The sequence below is a fragment of the Rhagoletis zephyria genome, unplaced genomic scaffold (genome assembly GCF_001687245.7).
Source record: "Rhagoletis zephyria isolate East Lansing unplaced genomic scaffold, Rhagoletis_zephyria_1.1 Rzeph_scaffold_00112, whole genome shotgun sequence".
In the NCBI taxonomy this organism is placed as follows: Eukaryota; Metazoa; Arthropoda; class Insecta; order Diptera; family Tephritidae; genus Rhagoletis; species Rhagoletis zephyria.
In genome coordinates this window covers 437,306-456,337 of record NW_016157196.1, presented here as the reverse complement: position 1 = coordinate 456,337, position 19,032 = coordinate 437,306, and the positions used below count along the sequence as shown (strand labels likewise).

General features: G+C 37.4%; 1 protein-coding gene across 2 annotated transcripts in view; it reads right to left on the bottom strand.

Annotated features, from left to right (window-relative positions):
* Positions 1 to 19,032, bottom strand: part of Fkbp14 (peptidyl-prolyl cis-trans isomerase Fkb14) — a 48,586-nt gene that overhangs the window by 14,975 nt on the left and 14,579 nt on the right. The window lies entirely within an intron of this gene.

The following is a 19,032-nucleotide window of genomic DNA, read 5'->3' as shown; positions in this document are numbered from 1 at the left end:
TTTCCCACGGCACCCCACGGTGGAGAGAATACAGAGGTGGCGCCGATGACGATACCGCTACTTGGCTCTCAGTGATTTTGACAGAATCAGCTGTTTTGGTGACGTCATAGTAGAGAAGACAGCAGTAGTGATGTGCTGAGTCAATACTTTTAAGTACCCAATACTCTCGATACTCGGTACCGAAACATTTAGGTTTCGAATAAAAGCGCACATAGGCCAAAAATATGGAAAAAAGCCTAACAAAACCCGAATGTAAGAGCCAATAGAGCTTTTTTACTGATTCAAATGAAAGATGTATATATGTCGGTTCGATGCCATGCATTTTTGTTCCAGCTGAATCGGACGATATCATTTTTGTAGGCCTGGGACAGATTCTGTAACCAGTTAACGACAATTTTCGAATCGGTATCGGTTTTGTCGACGTTTGATATCAAATATTTGTAAGTCAACAAGTGCGATATCGATCCGAAACTTGTCGCTAACTGGCTACAGAATCTCTCCCCTGAAAGGCTTCTTCATCCGTCAAAGTATTTTTCTTGGACCTTGGATCGACTAAGGTTAAAACTGATAAAATAATATTTTTCTGTGGCGATAAGTTCAAGTGTTTTAGCCGATATCATATAAATTAGTAATGAAAGTTTTTTCTAAACCTGAAATGCATATAATGGCGAGGTTTTAATGTAAATAATCGGTATCGGATACCGAAAAGGAAGTATAGGGTACCGAAATCTTTTTTAAGTATTGGGTACCGAGTATTGGGGACAATTCAGCACATCACTAGTCGCCCTCATTCTCGCCGCTCTCAGTTGTCAACTCTACGATGACGTCACGCTAAAATTACTCTCACGAATTCTGCTGCAATCGGCGCAATCTTGTATTCTATCATTCTTGACGGCACCCCAATTACGTAGTTCGCTCTCTCATTCGTAATTCGCACTCCAATTGCCCTTAGAATTATGTAATTCGCGATACAAAGTTTTGATAGGTTCGTCTTGTTTGGAAATCAATTTTTTTTGTATTAAGCATTTTAACATCTAAATTTTGTTGAAATAGGGGTTTGAAAATATTTTGGATTTTATAATCCAAAAGGGTTGTGAAAAAGAAGAAACAAAGTAGTTCCAAATGGCTAATTTTATCGAAATACGGGTTTGACATATTTTTCGATTTTATTTTCCAGAAGAGTTTTGAAAAAGAAACATAAAAAAAATGTTCCAATCGGCTAAATTCTCGCAAAGTTACGGGCATTAAAAAAACGAGCTTCTTTTCCTTTGAAAAAAAGCGATTCCCCGAAAACGGCTGGACAAAGTTGAAAAAATTGGTACTATAACATAACGAATTATGAAAATAGTCGGAGATGCAAAAGCCAAATGGTATCCTTGGAATGCCCCATACGTATGTAAATACGCATGCCATATAAAAATTGCAAGTCAATGTTAATGTCAGCTGTGGTAAGGAGCAGCTGAAGCGCTAAAAAATTATTTCATTTCAAAACCAATCCAATTCAATCCTTTTTTTGCGGATGCATGAAAAGTGATTCATTCAACAGAATCCTCTATGTACTCGATATGTTTATCTCATTGCCTTTATGGAGGTACAGGATGTGCCATCAAATCCCATAACAGCATCGATTACTAAATAATAAAGCACACAACATTGGGATTTTTATGTGTTGTAAATCGAAAATCAACAAACTCCACTGTGGCATACCCACACTTTTGAAGGCTATCAAAAAAAGTATGAAACGGGAGTATCCGCACAGGCAGCGGCACGCAGAAAGGATGGCTAAAGTGTGTTACTCCCAAGTGTGTGGTGTAAAAAATACAACCCCGCCAGCAAGCACAATTTCACTATAGTTAAAGGCACAAATGCCCACAGTCATCAGGCAGTTCGTATCTTTAAAAACTTCAGGTGGTCAGATGAGGTTAAAGTGTGAAAAAATCGCAAGGTGTTGCTTCTTAAACTAGATACCTTCTCTACTCCATTCACTGATTGAATTCATTATTTGCACAAATGTGCAACTATCCACATACCAACTACGCTCTATTCCTCGCCCCTCGAGCATCGTAATCGTTTGGTCGCCACACTGGACTTTGAAATGCACCAACTTAGAGATAGCAGGTACAATAAAATACATCTTTATTACAACAAAAAAAAAACTGAATGAAGTTATATTCAACATCTCCATGCATGCTTTGCGAATTTGCGCCCTTATCCACAACTAAACTTTAGCTAAGTGTAAATTCGTTAGAGTTCAAGCTTTTCGCTCTTTTACTCCCCGTGGCAACTTTGAGGCGCGTAAAGTCAGAATTTATAGCTGGCGGCTCAGCATCACGTACGCCCATTTCTAGTGAGGTTACTGTAAATTTTGAGTGAAGAAAAAATTATAAAAATAAAATCAAGTTGCACTGTATCATTGCGAATCCAATTCGCATAACCAGTGCAATATGGGCGCGATCGGCGCTTTCTCGGGACAAAATTCAATAATTATAGAATGCTTTATAATGTATCAATTTATTAAATTCCGATTATACATAAATGTCCACGAGGACAGTTCTCTTAAGCAGGATTTAAACTATGAATCGAGCAATCTAGCTAACGAATGAAACCAAAATTTTGGTAGAAGTGGAAAATTGACAATGTCTTAAGATTGGATCAAAGAAGTAGAATTTTTTTGTGAGAAATCCTACTCTACAAAATTACATTTGGCGACTGCGCTGTAGACAAGTCCTATTCATAAACCGAACATTTGCATACACCTTAGTGAATACACTTTTCCAACTTAATTTCTCGAAATGCTAATATTTACCACTATTTAATTTGTATGAAATTTATTTTTCTAAGCTTGCGTAAATGATATTTATTTCGTTTACAAGATATTTCATTAATCTCATGTGTTAATTTGACTGAAATTGTTTTCTGGTTTTCAAGTTCATTCATATTACAAATTTTGGTCCAAAATTAGTTGGCTTTACCCACAGTAGAATGATAGCCAGTTGTCTAAGGAGGGATGATGAAGCTTCATTAATTATTCAAACTATTCGTTCTCATACATGTATGTACCTAGGACTCGTATGTTACTGCAATTGTACTTACAATTTTTCAAGAAAACTCTCATACAATTTTGTAGTCATAAAACAGCAGCACAATTTACGCATTCGTATATGTATAAATTTACTTTGAATATGAATTTAGGATTTAAAGATTTTTCTCTTGAATCACATGCGATAGGAAATCGTAGATGAAGGTTAAAGCACTTTGGTTGTGACTAACTTAAGATTAGGCAAGGATTTGAGCAGTAAAGAGAGCATCTTGGCAAGAGTTTTGTCGAATCTTTTAAATACCGCTAAAGAGACGTCAATGCTTGGAAAGAAGATGCTATCTACATACATACGTCCAATTCAAGTAAGGGTAGTGTTTCGAGGATAGCTTGCTTTTGAACGGTGTCTAGGTAGAAAATACTCACTTTTCAGGTAACAAGAGTGAAGGTAAGTTAATTTAAGCTTCTAAGCTGTTATGTTCCAATACTCATATGAAAGCTTTTATCTCATTTAACCAGTATTTTTTTCCGTAAAGGCTGATCGATGGAAAGCGCGCTCCACGTAGTGGTTATACGTTTTCCGATCAGAGCAGAATGGAACTTTGGGCTTAGTGGCAGATGACGGTACGTGTATTACAGCCCTCTACACTGATGGTTCATGACATGCTGATCGGCTAGTTTTTTCGTCTGGCAAATAACTGCAGTGCTTTCTAATCTAATTCTATAGAGAATGGTGTAAGTCTTCTACTAAAGAGCACGGTCCCAGTCAGAAAAATCAATAACTTCGTCAATAGTCTAGCGGCCTTGAAAGCAAATGGACTCAAAGTATTCAAATCGGGGATTGTTTAAAAATGCTATATCGTACTTTTGCACGGTTCCCGGACAACACAGCCTGGAAAGCTCCCTAGGTGAGGCTCTGAGATGCCAATAAACGAGGCAGAGAATTCTATACAATCGCAATTTATGGATCTATGGGGGAAAGTTAACAGACCTATGGCTCGTAAATAAGTTTTCGAGAGAAATGAGAAATGTTTTTGTCAACGGTGGTGAGTTTTCTCTGCCGAAACTTCCGCGATGGGCATGAGGAGCAATCAATTTTGGTTGGGCAGTAGCCCATTTAATTTTAGTATAATAAAATGCAAGCTCGAAGTGGCCCCGAATTCTCGGTGATTTTTGATTTTTTTTTTGCCGATAGTTTTATGCAGTTTTTTCCATGCAAGGCATGCTTTCTGTATGCAAAAATTCGCAACATCGTATGGAAATCAACCAGAATTTTGAGCCACTTCAAACTTGCACTTTATTATACTAAAATTAATAGGGCTCCTAAAAATTTCATTAAAAAGTTTAAAATTTTGATGTTAATTTTATGCACTTTTCTAAATTATATATAAAGTTTGAAACTTTTATTTACATTTGGGCGTTTCCATCGGAAATTAAATATTAAATAAAAGTCATAAAAAGCGAATGCCGCGGTTTTTTGCAATTATCTTGAAAACGAAAAATTGCCCAAAATCAACTTTAGCACCAATTATAGGGCTGATTAAGCTTATAGCTCTTAATCAGCCTATTTTCCAAATAAAAACAAGTATAAGATCACGTTTATTTAGTTTGCATATGTACGATGGCCATGTTCGACGTTATGGAAATTCCCATATACATATATTTAGTTTTTGTTACAGTGTGCACTATAGTTAAAAATCAAAATTTCTTTTATTCTTTTATTATAACGATGTTAAGGTTTGCGTAGCCACAAGTGTAAATGGAGACACCAGAGGCGCAGAGGACGAGGTGAATGCCACATAATTGTTGACAGCTAAAAGATAACGGAAGTTAATAATTCATGTGGCAATGCAAATCGTTGTCAAAGTGTTTAGTATAAGTACATTAGGGTGGTCCTTAAATGTAGGAAGGAAATTTTCGCATCAGATTTCCTAAGTCTCAACCCCTACATCGATACTACTATAGTCGAAGATATCACATATAAATTTTGATGCCGAATGAAGTCTGTTAAGGCGTGTGGCACAGGGGTCAAAGTTCAGACTACCCTATGAAGACGCCTTAACCGACTCCAATCTGGACCAAAATTTGTACGTGGTATTCTCGACGTTAGTAGTATCGATTTTGGGTATTAAATGAAAAAAAAAATATTTTGAATTTTTTGAGTCCTGCCTCTGATCCTTTGCGACACGCCTTAACCCACTCCAATCGGGACCAAAATGAATGTGGGATATCTTCGACTACGGTTGTATCGATTTTGAGTATTAGATAAAAAAAAAATTAGTTTAAATTTTTTGAGTCTCTACAGAGGAATATGTACTTTTCCTCCTATGCGACACGCCTTAAACGTCTCCAATCGGGACCAAAATTTATATGTGGCATCTGTGACCGTGGCATTATCGATTGAGGGGGAGAGACTGAAAAAAATCGTTCATTTCATTTTTAAGGACCACCCTAAAATACATACATATGCATGTACATATTTATTAGTGTATGTGTATAAATTTTACACTGTAAAGCTATTGTGTAGCCTTTAGCTAATTATCATCAGCTGTTAGGCTGTGTCTCTCAATATCATTAAACAATTATTGCAATGCCATGAAAATTGTTAAGAGAGAATTTGAAGAAGAAGAACAGAGACATACTGCAAAGTAATTGCAACGAAGCGGCATACTTAGCGACAAGCTTACCTTGAAGTGGGCGAAAAGCATATAAGGTTGCATTTAATACAAATTCATATACAGCGCTCTGTACGGGGTTATTGCGACAAGTTGCAACTGCTGCTGCAGCCTATTAGTTACTACAACTTATCGTCGCCTTGGTGAGTGACCATGACAATTGTAAATATTGTTGCAACTTGGCAGTGGCAAACAGTCATTCAACCGTACATATGTTGCAAGCATGCAATATTCATTAGAGCGCAGCGGCAAGGTAATTAGTTGCAGCAAAGTGCAGAAATAGTAAATCAGCAGAAAACAAACAAACACAAACTGAAAACAAAAGTAGCGAATTTAAGCCCGTTTGTTCAGTAAAACGAAAATGTTTTGCGAAATGCGAGAGCAACAATAAAAAAATATCTACGTTCGCACACACGTACCAAATGCGTGGCTGCATGCAGGTGACTTCCGGATTTGTTGCGTTAATTGCCGGGCGCATTCTCAACTCGTTTGCGGCCATTGCAAATGCATTTGGCCAACAAGGCGATGGCGCTTTCCCAAAGTGAACACCCGTTTAACTGGCTATCTGCTGCTAAAAATTTTTGCTTTTACTCTTTCACGAGCTTATTTAGCATCACGGTACGCAAACCCTAAGCTGGCTTAAGCCTTAATGGGCAGTGTAAACAAAAAATGGTCAACGAGCGCAATGCGCGCAACAGCTGGCAATTGTCACATTGCAGGCGTGGCGGACGACTGCGGATGGGAGCTGTCTAGTTTTTTTTTTTTTTTCTTCTTCTCCTCCTTTTGCCTCATTCCATCTGGTAATTTGGCGCTTGATTAACGTGTTTGGCGCACGCTGGCAGCGCCAAAACTTTCACTTGGCTTGGAATGTTTGCAAATAAATAAGCAAATGCATTAACATAAATAAAATTTCCAAGTCATTTTATTGCTGCTGCTGAATGAATACTAAGCCGCTACCTACATTTCTTCGCACAGCCATACATATGTACATGCATATTAGCCGCGCATTTACCTGATTATTTAACTGTATGCAACTCATTTGCCTTTTTGTGTCATAATCCGCAAATGCGCCTTGAAAAATAGCAATGCAGCCGTGGCAGCCTTCTGCAACCTTCTCTTACCTCGTGGCGCGCTACTCTTCAGTTGGCGAATTGCAACTAGCAACGCGTCCATTCAACAACACAAGTCACATGACTCGTTGTGCCATTAAAAACTTATGAAACATCTTCAATTTATGTTTTCTGTTGCATTTTCCCTTCTCACACCTCGCTGGCGTAGCCACCCAGAAGCCACCACACAGGGAAACTCAAGTTTTGCATTCGCTCATGTGGAGTAATTTTTATGTGTACCGAAAAAAAAACTCAAGTGTCGACTTGGTAGGCAAGGTGTAAAAAAAGAAGGCATCGCTCGCTCGCTAGCGGAAGAGACACACTTGAAAAATGAGATATGAGACGGGTTGACAGGTTGTGCGCGCTGGGATGTTGCACGGTGGGTTGATTTGTTTATTAAATGGTAAATAAAAAAATTAGGCCTACTTTAAGTTTTGTAGGTAAACTCTTAGAATAACTGGCTTTAAAGAGGTTATCTGTAATTAAGCTGTTCCATTTTATTTTTATTTTATAGAGTGATCTTTAAGTTTAGTATCCGTCCAAAGAGTATATAGGCGTACGTTTGTGAAACTTTTTCCAGCAGACGGACTATTATGAGGCTCTGAATAATTTGGCTGGGCTTGGATAAACGCAAGAAGACCCTATCATAGAGATCCCTCAGTTCGGACGGAGAAAACTACCGCTGCTGTAGCTGTTGTCGTACAAGCCAATCTTAGAGTTTCGAGGGGGAGATTATCTGCGTCTGAGTTAGGATAGGTTCTTTGACCGCGCTGAGCTACGAGTATTACAAAGTTGGGATAGTTAATCGAGTTAAGTTAGTCTTTCACATGGTTTTCATGATAGAATAGATTAACTGCTATCGACCAGTTGAGAATAAATAGCTCGGAGCAATCAAAAAAGATTAAAACTTATTCCTATATAAAATCTAACCAACAAGCAAATTGTAAGAAGTAGACTTTCCGATTCTTTTAAAATTTCGCCAGAAGTTCATTCAAATGGTGGGTGAAGACGAAAACACCTTTAACTGCATTTTTATGTCTGACGAGACCCATTTTGATCTTAACGGCAATGTTAAAAAATGAAATTGTCGAATATAGAGTGACTCCAACCCACAGATACTCCATGAGACAGAGTTGCATTCACTTCCTGTCATATCTAGATGCCTTTTTGGGCCTTACTTTGTCTTACTGTTACGGTCACTGGAGAGAGAGTGAAATAGAATTTACATATATATGACATCATTACGGGAGCGGCGATATTTTGGAAAAGTACTTGAAGCCAACTTCAAGTAGCTTAGGTAAGGAGGGAGCCTTAAGTTTGGAGGTGTACTAGGAGGTACCACGGAGGACAATAACCACTATGCTAACCTTTGAATCGCCGAGTGCCGAGTGCCAAATATAATGCTTCGAGTACAGTTTCAGGCTCAGAGAGCTCATTAGGCTTATGCACGAATGCATCAACGGTTGCCTTCAGTTGGTAAAATCAATTTTCTAAGGAGAAATGTCGCTACAAAGTACTAATTTTGGAATAATTTTAAAAGAGGGAAAAAGCTATGTTAAAATTTCTTTTTATGGACCATTTTAAATTCTAACTCAAGTCTTTCTATCAAGAAAGACCCAAGTAATACATTCATAAATTTTACTATATACATATTTGAGCTATATTCTACTTGATAACACACAGTACTTCTACGCTGCCTATAAATATGTATCTACATTCATTAGCGTGCCTCCCCAAAAAAAGTTTGCGGGTTTCCACCGTAATTAAAAATTGTATTATAGTTTAAGACTTCTGACAAAATATTTCGAGAAAAATATTAAGATTTACGTGAGCCGGACGGATTTGAAAATACCTAAAAAATTTGATTTATAAATATGTAAAATGAGTTTTTAAAAGCATGTTTTCGAAAAAATCGTCTCATATTATAGAAGAGTTTAAGCTTAAAAGGTATATATAAAAATGGTAAAAAATTGTATCAAAGAAAACAAGATAACGAGATTTTTGGAGGTATTTCAAATTCATCCATCTCACGTAAATCTTAATATTTTTTCGAAATATCTTGGCGTGGACTGTGGGAAAACAGTACCGATATTTTTCTTCTATGGGGATTGAACCCTAATGTACATACATACGTCTAAATAGTTAAAGTACGCTTGTAGTTCGACAAAGTTACAAACGAACACATTTTCCCTTTCAAAAAAGAGTTATGATCTGCACATTTCTTCAGTGGTGGGGGTGGAGTGATGTAACAAGAATAACAAATTAATATTTTTTAGATGCAACCAAAACCGTTAGAGCAATATTTTACACTCGCCTAGCAAGTTAGTTGATTAGTTTGGTGGCATAATGTGTCATTGCAATGAAGGAAAGGGGTGAAAAGGGAGCTGGGGTGCATATCTTGTACATTGAATACTAGTACTCTTGGCCTATTTGCAAGCTTTTAGGCACCACGGCAGCTGACCCAATGTCTTTTTTTGTTGGAATACAATTCATCAAAACGTTGAAAATACTCAACGTATGTACTATCTTATTTCCGGTAGCGCAACTTTCACTGAAATACACAAATATCCTAATATTTCTTTGGTTAAAATATAGGTCTATAGGTCAGTCGTTGGCAGCGAAAGTGGCGGCATTAGCATCTATGAGCCTTAAAGCCATTTTTTGGTCATTTAAGCCAAAAGCAAAGCATCACTCTTATTCATTTATACAAAAGTATATATGTAAAAATATGTTTGACAGAAGTTAAGCAACAAGTTCATCTTGTTAGAAGTGAGTCTCAGCATAATATCAGTATTCGTAAGGAAATACATTCAAATGCACACGAAAAAAACTCGCATTATTTATTTGCATAGCTTGACTAATTCACCGGCAGTCTTTAATATAGCTGTCCTTTTCGTCGATTTGTTGTTATGCTTTGTGTGCGAAAAGCATTCTACCACCACATTGACAATGCGCACGTGCTTTAGCAGGCTCGTCAAATATACATACTATGTACAAACAAACAGCAGCAACAACAACTACATGCCTTTGCTAGAAATGCTGTTGACAACTAGTCCATTGTCCTTGCACCTGGTTTTGTTGTCTTTTCCACTTGTACTGGTTTTTGTACTCATTTACAGTGGCATGGGAAGATAAAAGCCGTGAGAACGTGACCCGAGTTTTTTTTTTGTTGCTGTGGCTCTGCATTTACTCAATTATTTATGAAATTGTTATAGTCTGGTTTGGACTGCTTCTTACCCAGCTACTAAATTATCCATCCATGTACCTCAAACTTGCTCACTTACACTCGCGCACATACTCGTACGGATGTGCATGTAATCGACGTTCACCTCAAGCCACCTTTTTACTGTCATTTTAATTATGTAAACGTTGATGAAATTGCAAACAAGTGACTACATCCCTTTTCTCAGAGCAGTGCGGTACTTTTTCCTCCTCGTTGCTTGCCTACTATCTATTTAGCAGGGGGACGGCCTGCTCGGACTGCGCGGCCTCAGCTTTAGTGGCGTTCAAGCAAGCCAAAATAATTTTTCAATTTAATTGTCTGCCCAATTGAATGAGTTCAACCGACTGGACTGCAATATTTGGGCGTTTGGATATACATATGTATGTGCAGACGTGTATTTTTTTTGAATAATTTGTTTTATATTGAAATTAAAAAGTAAATTTGTATGAAATATAGTATTCGTTTGCCCAATTAAATAGGACACGGTTAGGCAGAGTTGCCACATAATATAATTTTCAATTTAAAACTCTAAAGAGCACATTTTCAGTGTCTAAAAATATGAGCTGGACTAATTTCGAATATTACTTTTCTAAATTAGATGGATAAGCCTAGACCGCAGATAGGCCGAGCTTTGTCTGCGGGCAGGGCTTTTAAGCTTTCTAAAATACCCCACAGAAGGACTTTTTCGGGCATTTAATTGATTTTATATGGACATGCCTGAGCATAAGTAAAAGCTATAAATAATCGTCACTGATATAGACGTGTACAGGGTAAAAGCTCACTCAGCCCATTACTTTAAACCCCTAAAACCCCCCTTGCGGCCGGGTCTGACTCAGAGTAAAACATTCTTGCCGTAAAAGACGACTAAAACCCGCTGATATGAGTAACAGCAGAGCTAAGATCAGATTTGATTAGATTGAGTCTAGAGAAGGGAGCAAGTCAGCTGGTCACCGAGAACAAGGTGGATCTATTGTAACAGACCTCAAGGTGCCATGACGAGGTGCTATTCGAGTCATGTGCATCCAGATTTGGCGAGCCTAGGACTCGGATTTTGGTGCTGGTGAGATTTTGACTCTGGCACACTGCACTATGGAAAAAATTTTCTATTTTTCGTATAAAGTCCAATTTTTTTTTGGTTTTGTATTTTAAAATGAAAAATATTTCCTAAATCAAAGTCAGCTGATTGCAATTCACATCGTATTAGAGGAATTTATAGGAAACATTACTTAGCTTTAAGTGCTTTTGTTTTGAAAAGTTTAAACATTTAAAAAGTTTTAGTATGGAAAACATTAGTCCAGATATGTAAAATTATGATTGAATGGCCCTTTAGTTATCATTGTCTTTTGTTGTCCGATTATACAATAGTTTTTTTTATGTATAGTATTAGATTGAAACTAAAAATTGTAGGCATCTTTCGTAGACAATAACTTTTAAAGGGCAAGCTAGTGCAAAGAGTTGCAATTGACAAGCTATTAATAAAAGTGTGAAGATTACTATAATATAATTAACCTTTCTTGTCCAATTTTGCCCGTGCGTGTTTTTAGAGAAATGCTTGCGCGGGGAGCGAGAAATAAAACTTTTTTCAGAGTAAAACTTACTTTGCAGTTAAAATACAATTCATACGTTTCACCATACATATAACTCCTCTCAGAGTTCCAAAGTTTGCGAAACAAATATCAAGAGTAGAGGATTAAAAACAACGAAGTTGGTGTAAGTCCACCTACATATGAATGAGGCTGTATAAAATAATACTTTTAACCGAACAAAATTTGGTAGGTCAACTCAAAACTCTTTTCTTTGGGCTGATAGCTTAATATTTATACCCAAATTCATAAAAAATTAAGAACACTTTAACTGCTTTATAAATCGAAATTTTGTATGAAAATGTCATTTTATAGCGCTCTTTAAACCTATTTTATTTTTTATGACTAAGGCCATTAGACTTTATGCCAAACATTTTTTTTCCCCCATACTGTACTGTGTGCTCAGCTGATTCCTCTTATTCGCCGCATAACGTGCACTAGTCCAAGTTTGACAAGTACTTTAATACCCTGGAAAGATTAGCAAGAAAGCCCGTGACTATGTCATGCCTACTGAGGTTACTTAGCGTTTTGGTTCTCCTAGCTGCTCGGGAATTAAGGGTTTGGCCTACCTGTTAACTTCGTGCAGGCATTTTGGACCTACTTTGGCATTCGGATATAGCAAATAGTTTGACGTCGCAAAATTCCTGGGTAGATCTAGGAAGAGCCCCGGGACTATAAGTTACCACGTAACTACAGTAACCCAAATGTGTTAGATCTTATTCACAGATGGGCAGTCGTAGGCCTGCGAAATGACGCTTATTGATCTGTCGAGAAATCATTCGATCACGAATGTCGCGATTCGGGCCCTGGAATCTTGTGGTTATCCTCTGAATGTTTGCAAGTTTGCAACATCAACAAAAAACAAAAAAAAAATGTTTTTTTCTATTAGCGCCGTCGCCCCTCGGCAGGCAATGGCAAACCTCCGAGTATATTTCTGACGTGCAAACAGCTTCTTATAAATATACAATCGCCATAAGGAGTCGGCGGAGGAGGGACCATACCCCAAACTGTGTGACAACATCAAGACGCGCCCCACAAATCGGAGGAGAAGTCCGGCCAAACACTCACATATGTGTTTCCATTCATTCTCCTTTCGAGTGGGATTAGAAATAAGGGAGCTGCCAGTGACTTCCTACTGCTGACGTGGGTCAGGCTCTATTTTCTTTAAGGAGGCGGGCAGGAATTCCTCAGAGACGAAAACTTTGGCTATGGCGGCGGAACCAGAGGATTCGAGCTACCATACTCTGACAATACCTCAAAAAACAAACTTCTGGCAACTCTGCCAATAGGAATATTTAGTTACATTAATTGAGTAGATTTTATGGTTGGAAGGTTCGCTTGCTACTTTTGCGCTTCATACAATTTCCTGTGCATAATGCAATTTTCGTCTGTTGGCACGCGCACCGCCATGCGAACGAACAAGGAAGATTAATCCTTTTTATAATTAATCAAGCACGTATGCAATAGAAATTTCCAACGTCGAAGCGGTTAATAAAGTTTGCTGAAATATTCATAGTGATGTTTGTACATTCTAATTTTGCAATTTTATCTTTGGTGCGTTTTCTACTTTCTTCAAGATGAGTCTTATATTTATCAGCCGAAGTGGTTACAAAATGGTTAAGTGGTAGAAAAGGAAGCGACTTTCAATGCAGATGCGTTGCGTCTTTCTGCTTTTGACATAAATAGAGTATTGTTTGGAGGTCAATGGGAAATAAATCTTTGTTCAAATGACTTTGATTTGCTAAGTTTTCATTAGAATTGAATGAGTACGCTTCAATGGGCGGGAATTAAAACAATATCTGCCTTAAAAATGGCAACTAAAGCAGTTTGCGTACATTCGGAGGGCGTAAAGCGAGCAAGGAAATAATAAAAGTACCTTCAGGCGTAAATAAAATGCTGCTGATGACATTTGCTTGCTAAACGAGAGGCCTCTTATAAAGCCCAGCTTTCCTTTTGCTTTTCCCGGTGGTGCGGACACGCGCCGCAGCAACTTGTTTATCCTGATGTACAGTTTAATTGCTCTTGTTTAAACAGCATTTTGCTATCACATGCACACATTTATATTTACTACCTTTTTTCTTATTTTCTCTCACCCAGCCTCGCTGCAGGTGGAACTTACAGATTTCAGAGGTAAATCTCTGTTAAAAATATGACTTTATCAGACTCCTATGCGGTGTGCTCCGACTAGTGTTGCTGCCATAAGTCAAAGCAGGCGTAAAGAGGTAAAGTGCATCAGCCACTCTAAGGCATTTGCAACATCTTCCAGGCATTCTTGGCTTCTTGGCTTCTTGGCTTTTCTACGCGCGCTAATTTCCGGCGCACATCCGTTGTGGCGGTTAAAATGTTGCTCATACGCCTCGTCGACTAGAATATGACGTTTTAAAATGGCTTACAAAGGCTTTGCAAAGCGAAAGAAAAAGAGAAAAAAAGCAACACAGCGCTGCTCTGGGCGCTTTTGGTATTTAATAAACTAACATCACTTTACCTTTTTACCATCTTTTTTGCAAAAATTTTACTATTTAAATTGCAATAAGTGGACAGTTGCTGAATGCCATCAAAACGTTTACCCAACTCAATGCTGCTACTATCTGACCGTAAGTGATTGTCCAAACCTTGACTAATGGTCACACAAAGTGGTGCTTAACCAGCAATTGCAGAGCATTTGAAAGATACTCGGTTTGCGTGTGTGTGTGCGTAGGTGGCAGCAACAAGTGACACTTGTCAGCGCTCAGCGCTTGGAGGTGGATTTTTTATGATTTGCTTTCATTTTTTGCTTTGCGCTTTTTCACGCTTAACTACCTGGTTGGGGAGTCAAGCAAACTTGCGAACTAAAATGAAATCACGCTAAATTAAACAGAAATCAAAAACTTTCTCCTGCATCGCCTTGTATCTACATACGTGTATCTACTTTAGTTGCCGCTGTTACTTCACTTTTGCATCTGTTGCTGCCCACTCCTGTCCTAGCCTCTAAAACTTACTCGTTCCTGCCTCGACTTGCACTCTTCTGTACGCTGAGTGCACGCTTTGGCGACACTGTTCAAGTTATTGGAGCGTCTGGTTATTCGAACGCTGATGATGCCGATGTTGTTGTTGATGATGTTGAAGTCGCTGACAAAGTTGCCAAAAATGCTGCATGCCACCACCTATGGTGACAGCAACCGGTTGTCCACGGGCACTTAAAGCAGCTGCATCACCGTTAAAACTATGGCAATTGACTGTTACTGTTGTTTATTTTTTGGCCTTATTCACTTTTGCTTAACTAAATTTGAATTTCGAGTAGAGCAGGTCGTGCAGGTCCATCGGAGTGGTTTGATGTATTCGTATGAGCAATATACTATTAGGAGGAGCAAGTACCTTGTCATCATATTGAAACATACATATATATATATATAGCCAAGTATGATTATGTATACATATGGTTGCCTTCGTCCTGTACAAAGGGTGGTGTACGACAAGCGGTATGCAGCATACAAGTTTTTCTGGCTATAAAAAAAAACATATTTTCACATACTCTGCATGTGAACTATAATGCCCATTGGAATGCATCAAAAATCTTTGCTTGAGTAATTCAATCATTACGAGTAATTTCCGCTGGATATTACATTTATATTTTGATAATAATGCTCTAAAGTGGGAAGGTTAATAGAGCGATCAGTTGTGAAAATCTGCAGTTACTAGCTTTCAGCAAGAATGTGCATATTTACATAAATACATACATAACTGAAATGTCGTTAAAGAAAAACGAACTAACAATTCCTCTGTTCTTATGAGCTTAGTGGACCTCTGTGGATGAACGAGCACCAAAACAGGCCAATGTGGGTCTGTCCGCAAACGAGGTTGTAGCGACAGTGCCTTGGGATCAAGCAGTGTCAGATTTCAGATTTAGCCCCCTATTACTTATTTGGAAAAGATAAACAATTTAGGAAAACGCTGTACTTTTAGTGTCGAGATCAAAGGTGACCGTGCCGAGAGAAATAGAAAGTTTTTGTTTATAGTTTTGCAAAAAAAAATCTCTTTTAATACTCAAAAGCACTTCTCTCGAAACTTCAAAATTCATAAATAAATAAATTTCAAAATATATAAAAATATGGGATTGCCAATTTAAGCTCACTATCTGAACTAATTTAGTGTGAATTGAAAAATTTAGCTTTTCAAAAACTTTGAAGAAATTTGTTTTCCATATGGCATGTAAAATAGCGTTATATAGAGAAAATGCACAACACCAACAGCGAAAAGCATACAGCACACGCATTAATTTTAGACTCAGCAAATGCGGGATTAAACCATTAGCCCCAGGTCTTGTGAAAGGCAAGCAAATAATAATAATTATAGATTTGCGCTTGCACATATGTTAGTGTTTGGCCGAGCTTCTCCTCCAACTTGTGGCGTGCGCCTTGATGTTGTCACACAAAGAGGAGGGGCCTACAGTTTTACGCCGACTCCGAACGGCGATTGTATTTTAATGAGAAGCTGTTTTTCATGGCAGAAATACACTCGGAGGTTTGCCATTGCCTGCCGAGGGGCGACCGCTGTTTAGAAAAAACCTTTCCTACATTTTTGAACCCAGGCGCTGCGTAGTGGAAGCGCGCACTGCTTATCACTACACCACAGCGGGCGCCAGGCCGGCAAGCAAATACGTTTTTTAAAACTCCATTTAGGCGTTCTTCTACACAATTTCGGGCACGTGCGTGGCTTTCGTTGTAGCGCTGCTGATTGCCCCTGCAGGAAACGGGGTTAGTTTATAGCTAACTTATAACTACCCAGCAGTTAAATAGTTGTAACCTTTTATATTTTGGACATAAAAATCAATAAAAATGATAATGTAAAATTTTGCGCTTTATTATATTTGTTCCGCATTCGAGAAAGCATCTGCGAAGTGCAGAAAAAAATTGTATTCAAAGTAATTTTTGTATGAGGATATTTAAATAAAAGCTTCTTTAAAGAAAACAAACTCCCGGTAACGTCTGCATGACTCCTGCACGACTTAACAACTCACTTACAGTTAGTTTTTTCATAGCTAATTAGAAGTTAGGTATTTATCGAAATCCTGCAAAAGAGCTAACTATAAGTTGGTTATTTTTTATCAATTGATAATTTTTTTTCTGCAGGGGCCATACTCAAAATTCACAAACACATACATTTGTAACTTGTCGATTGGCATGCCATTGCTCCCACTGTTCCAGATTTTGTCGATTAATGCTTACGGAAACACTTTTTTCGGTGTCACTATAGAGATTCCTTACAGAAACGTACTTAGTTTTTTCTCTTTGATTTTTATTTATGTATGCATTCGTGTGGATGATAACTTTCGAGACAGGGCATCAATGCATACATAAGTGGTTATACAGTATTGGACATATCTATAGCACTCGAATTTCAAAGTGATACTTTTTGCCACTTATTTTTAAGAATTTTCAATTAAATAACAGTTTATTCTCTAACAAAACTAATATAAAGCAATGTTTAAAACTTTGTAAACGACTACGAAAAAATGCAAAAAATTTTCACCTAAATTTCAAAATTTTTTCTCAGAATATAGTCCATTCAATTTTAGTCTGATAATATGCAAATTTGAAGTAGCTAAAAATTGCCGTTGGTTTTTTTAGAATTTTGTTTTTCGTATTTGCCTCGATATAAACAATAAACACAATTTATTTTGTATATGGAAGAAACCCGCAACACCTTCGGTGAAATCAACGGCAATTTTTAGCCACTTAAAACTTGCACATTATCAGATGAAAATTGAATTAGAAATAAGTTTGAAATTTGGGTTAAATTTTGTTGCATTTTTTTGTAGTCTTACAAAGTTTTAAACTTGGGTTGATATGGGGTTTTTTTAGAGATTGAACTGTATTTTAATTGAAAATTCTTGAAAATCAAAATGAATGCAAACAATATCACTTTGAAATGGGGGTGCTATTGTATTGGCCAATACTGTTTATGTAAATCTGTTTATTCCTACAACTCATACACAGATACATAATTATGTACGTATGTATATGTACATATGTATACTGGTGCTTTCATTAAAAGCAAGTGTTATCGCGAAAGCAGCGTATTTTTCAACATTTAATGAACTCTGCAGTGTTGTTTCGTGTAAGTCCGTGTTAAATAACACATAAGACCCACATCAAAAATGTCCCAAAATAATGAAAACAAAAATTTAATAACGTATTCCTAATCTATACACTATATACATAGTTGTAAGTATTTAATAACTACTAGTAGCAGTTATGAGTAGAATTTGTATGTGATAATAAATTGGTTCAAGTGGATAAATCTGATATTCAATGTTGATGCGAAATCTGCATATGCGCAGATGTATATATATAGGCTATATGGAAGAAAATCCTTATTGGCTCCTAAATAAAGACAACTTCCATAGTTGGTTGAAAAATGGTATATCATCTGTGTAGTAGTATTACTAACAACATACAAAGCCACGTCTTCATATTTTGTAAAGCCGATTTATTGCCACTCAACATATGCTCGTGCACACACACACATTTGCCTCCTGACCTTTCTCCACTCTCAACCATTTGTTAGACCAAAAGTGGTATCCTTTTGTTGTTGTCTTTTTGTTAGCATGTAATTTAATTACAATAGCGGCGTTACAGTTAAGTCAACGAGGGGCAAATAAATCAGTACGTCACAGCGCGTAACTGAGTAAGTGGCCGGAGAAAGAGGCAGCAATGTTTGTTAATTGGGTTTCGACGACAACAGCTTTCGGTGGCAGTACATTGCACTTTCGCACTTTTGTGGCAACCAAATAATATTTATGCGAATGTATGTATGTATATATTTTGTTTAAAACCAAATGCGCAACGTACGCACAAACTTTGATATGATAACTATCTATGCCACGTAAATGCTTTCACAAAAAAAAAGACATGCGAATAGAATGACTTGGGTGGCCTAGTAAAAAATTAGTCACTTTGCGGTGGACAAATTGCATACCTACCCCTACATGTATGTAGGTACATTGGAGTGGTCCAAAAACAGTAAAGTCGGAATTTTAATGCCGCACCCGCTATGATTGTTCTATACTGACGAAAATATACCCCAATTTTTTATTTTGAAGTCAAAAAAATATTTAGAGAGCGCTCAAAACGCTCAAAGTTTTTCATGGATTTTATATGGGGAAAAAACAACTTTTCGTAGAAATGGTGTATAATTCTTGAAAATCAATATTCTTCGAGTGGAAAACTAAGGTTTTCTTCGGAAGACTTCCAATATTAATACCCATTTGCTTATTTAACCATTTTTTAATACTAAAGATTTTTTATTGGTCCCCCCATTACATTTTTTGGGCGTTTTGGCGGACCTATAAAATATAGTTACCTTGAAAAAATGGTAAAAAAAAAATTGGCTATCTCCTGAAGAGATACAGAGTTTTGCGATTGAA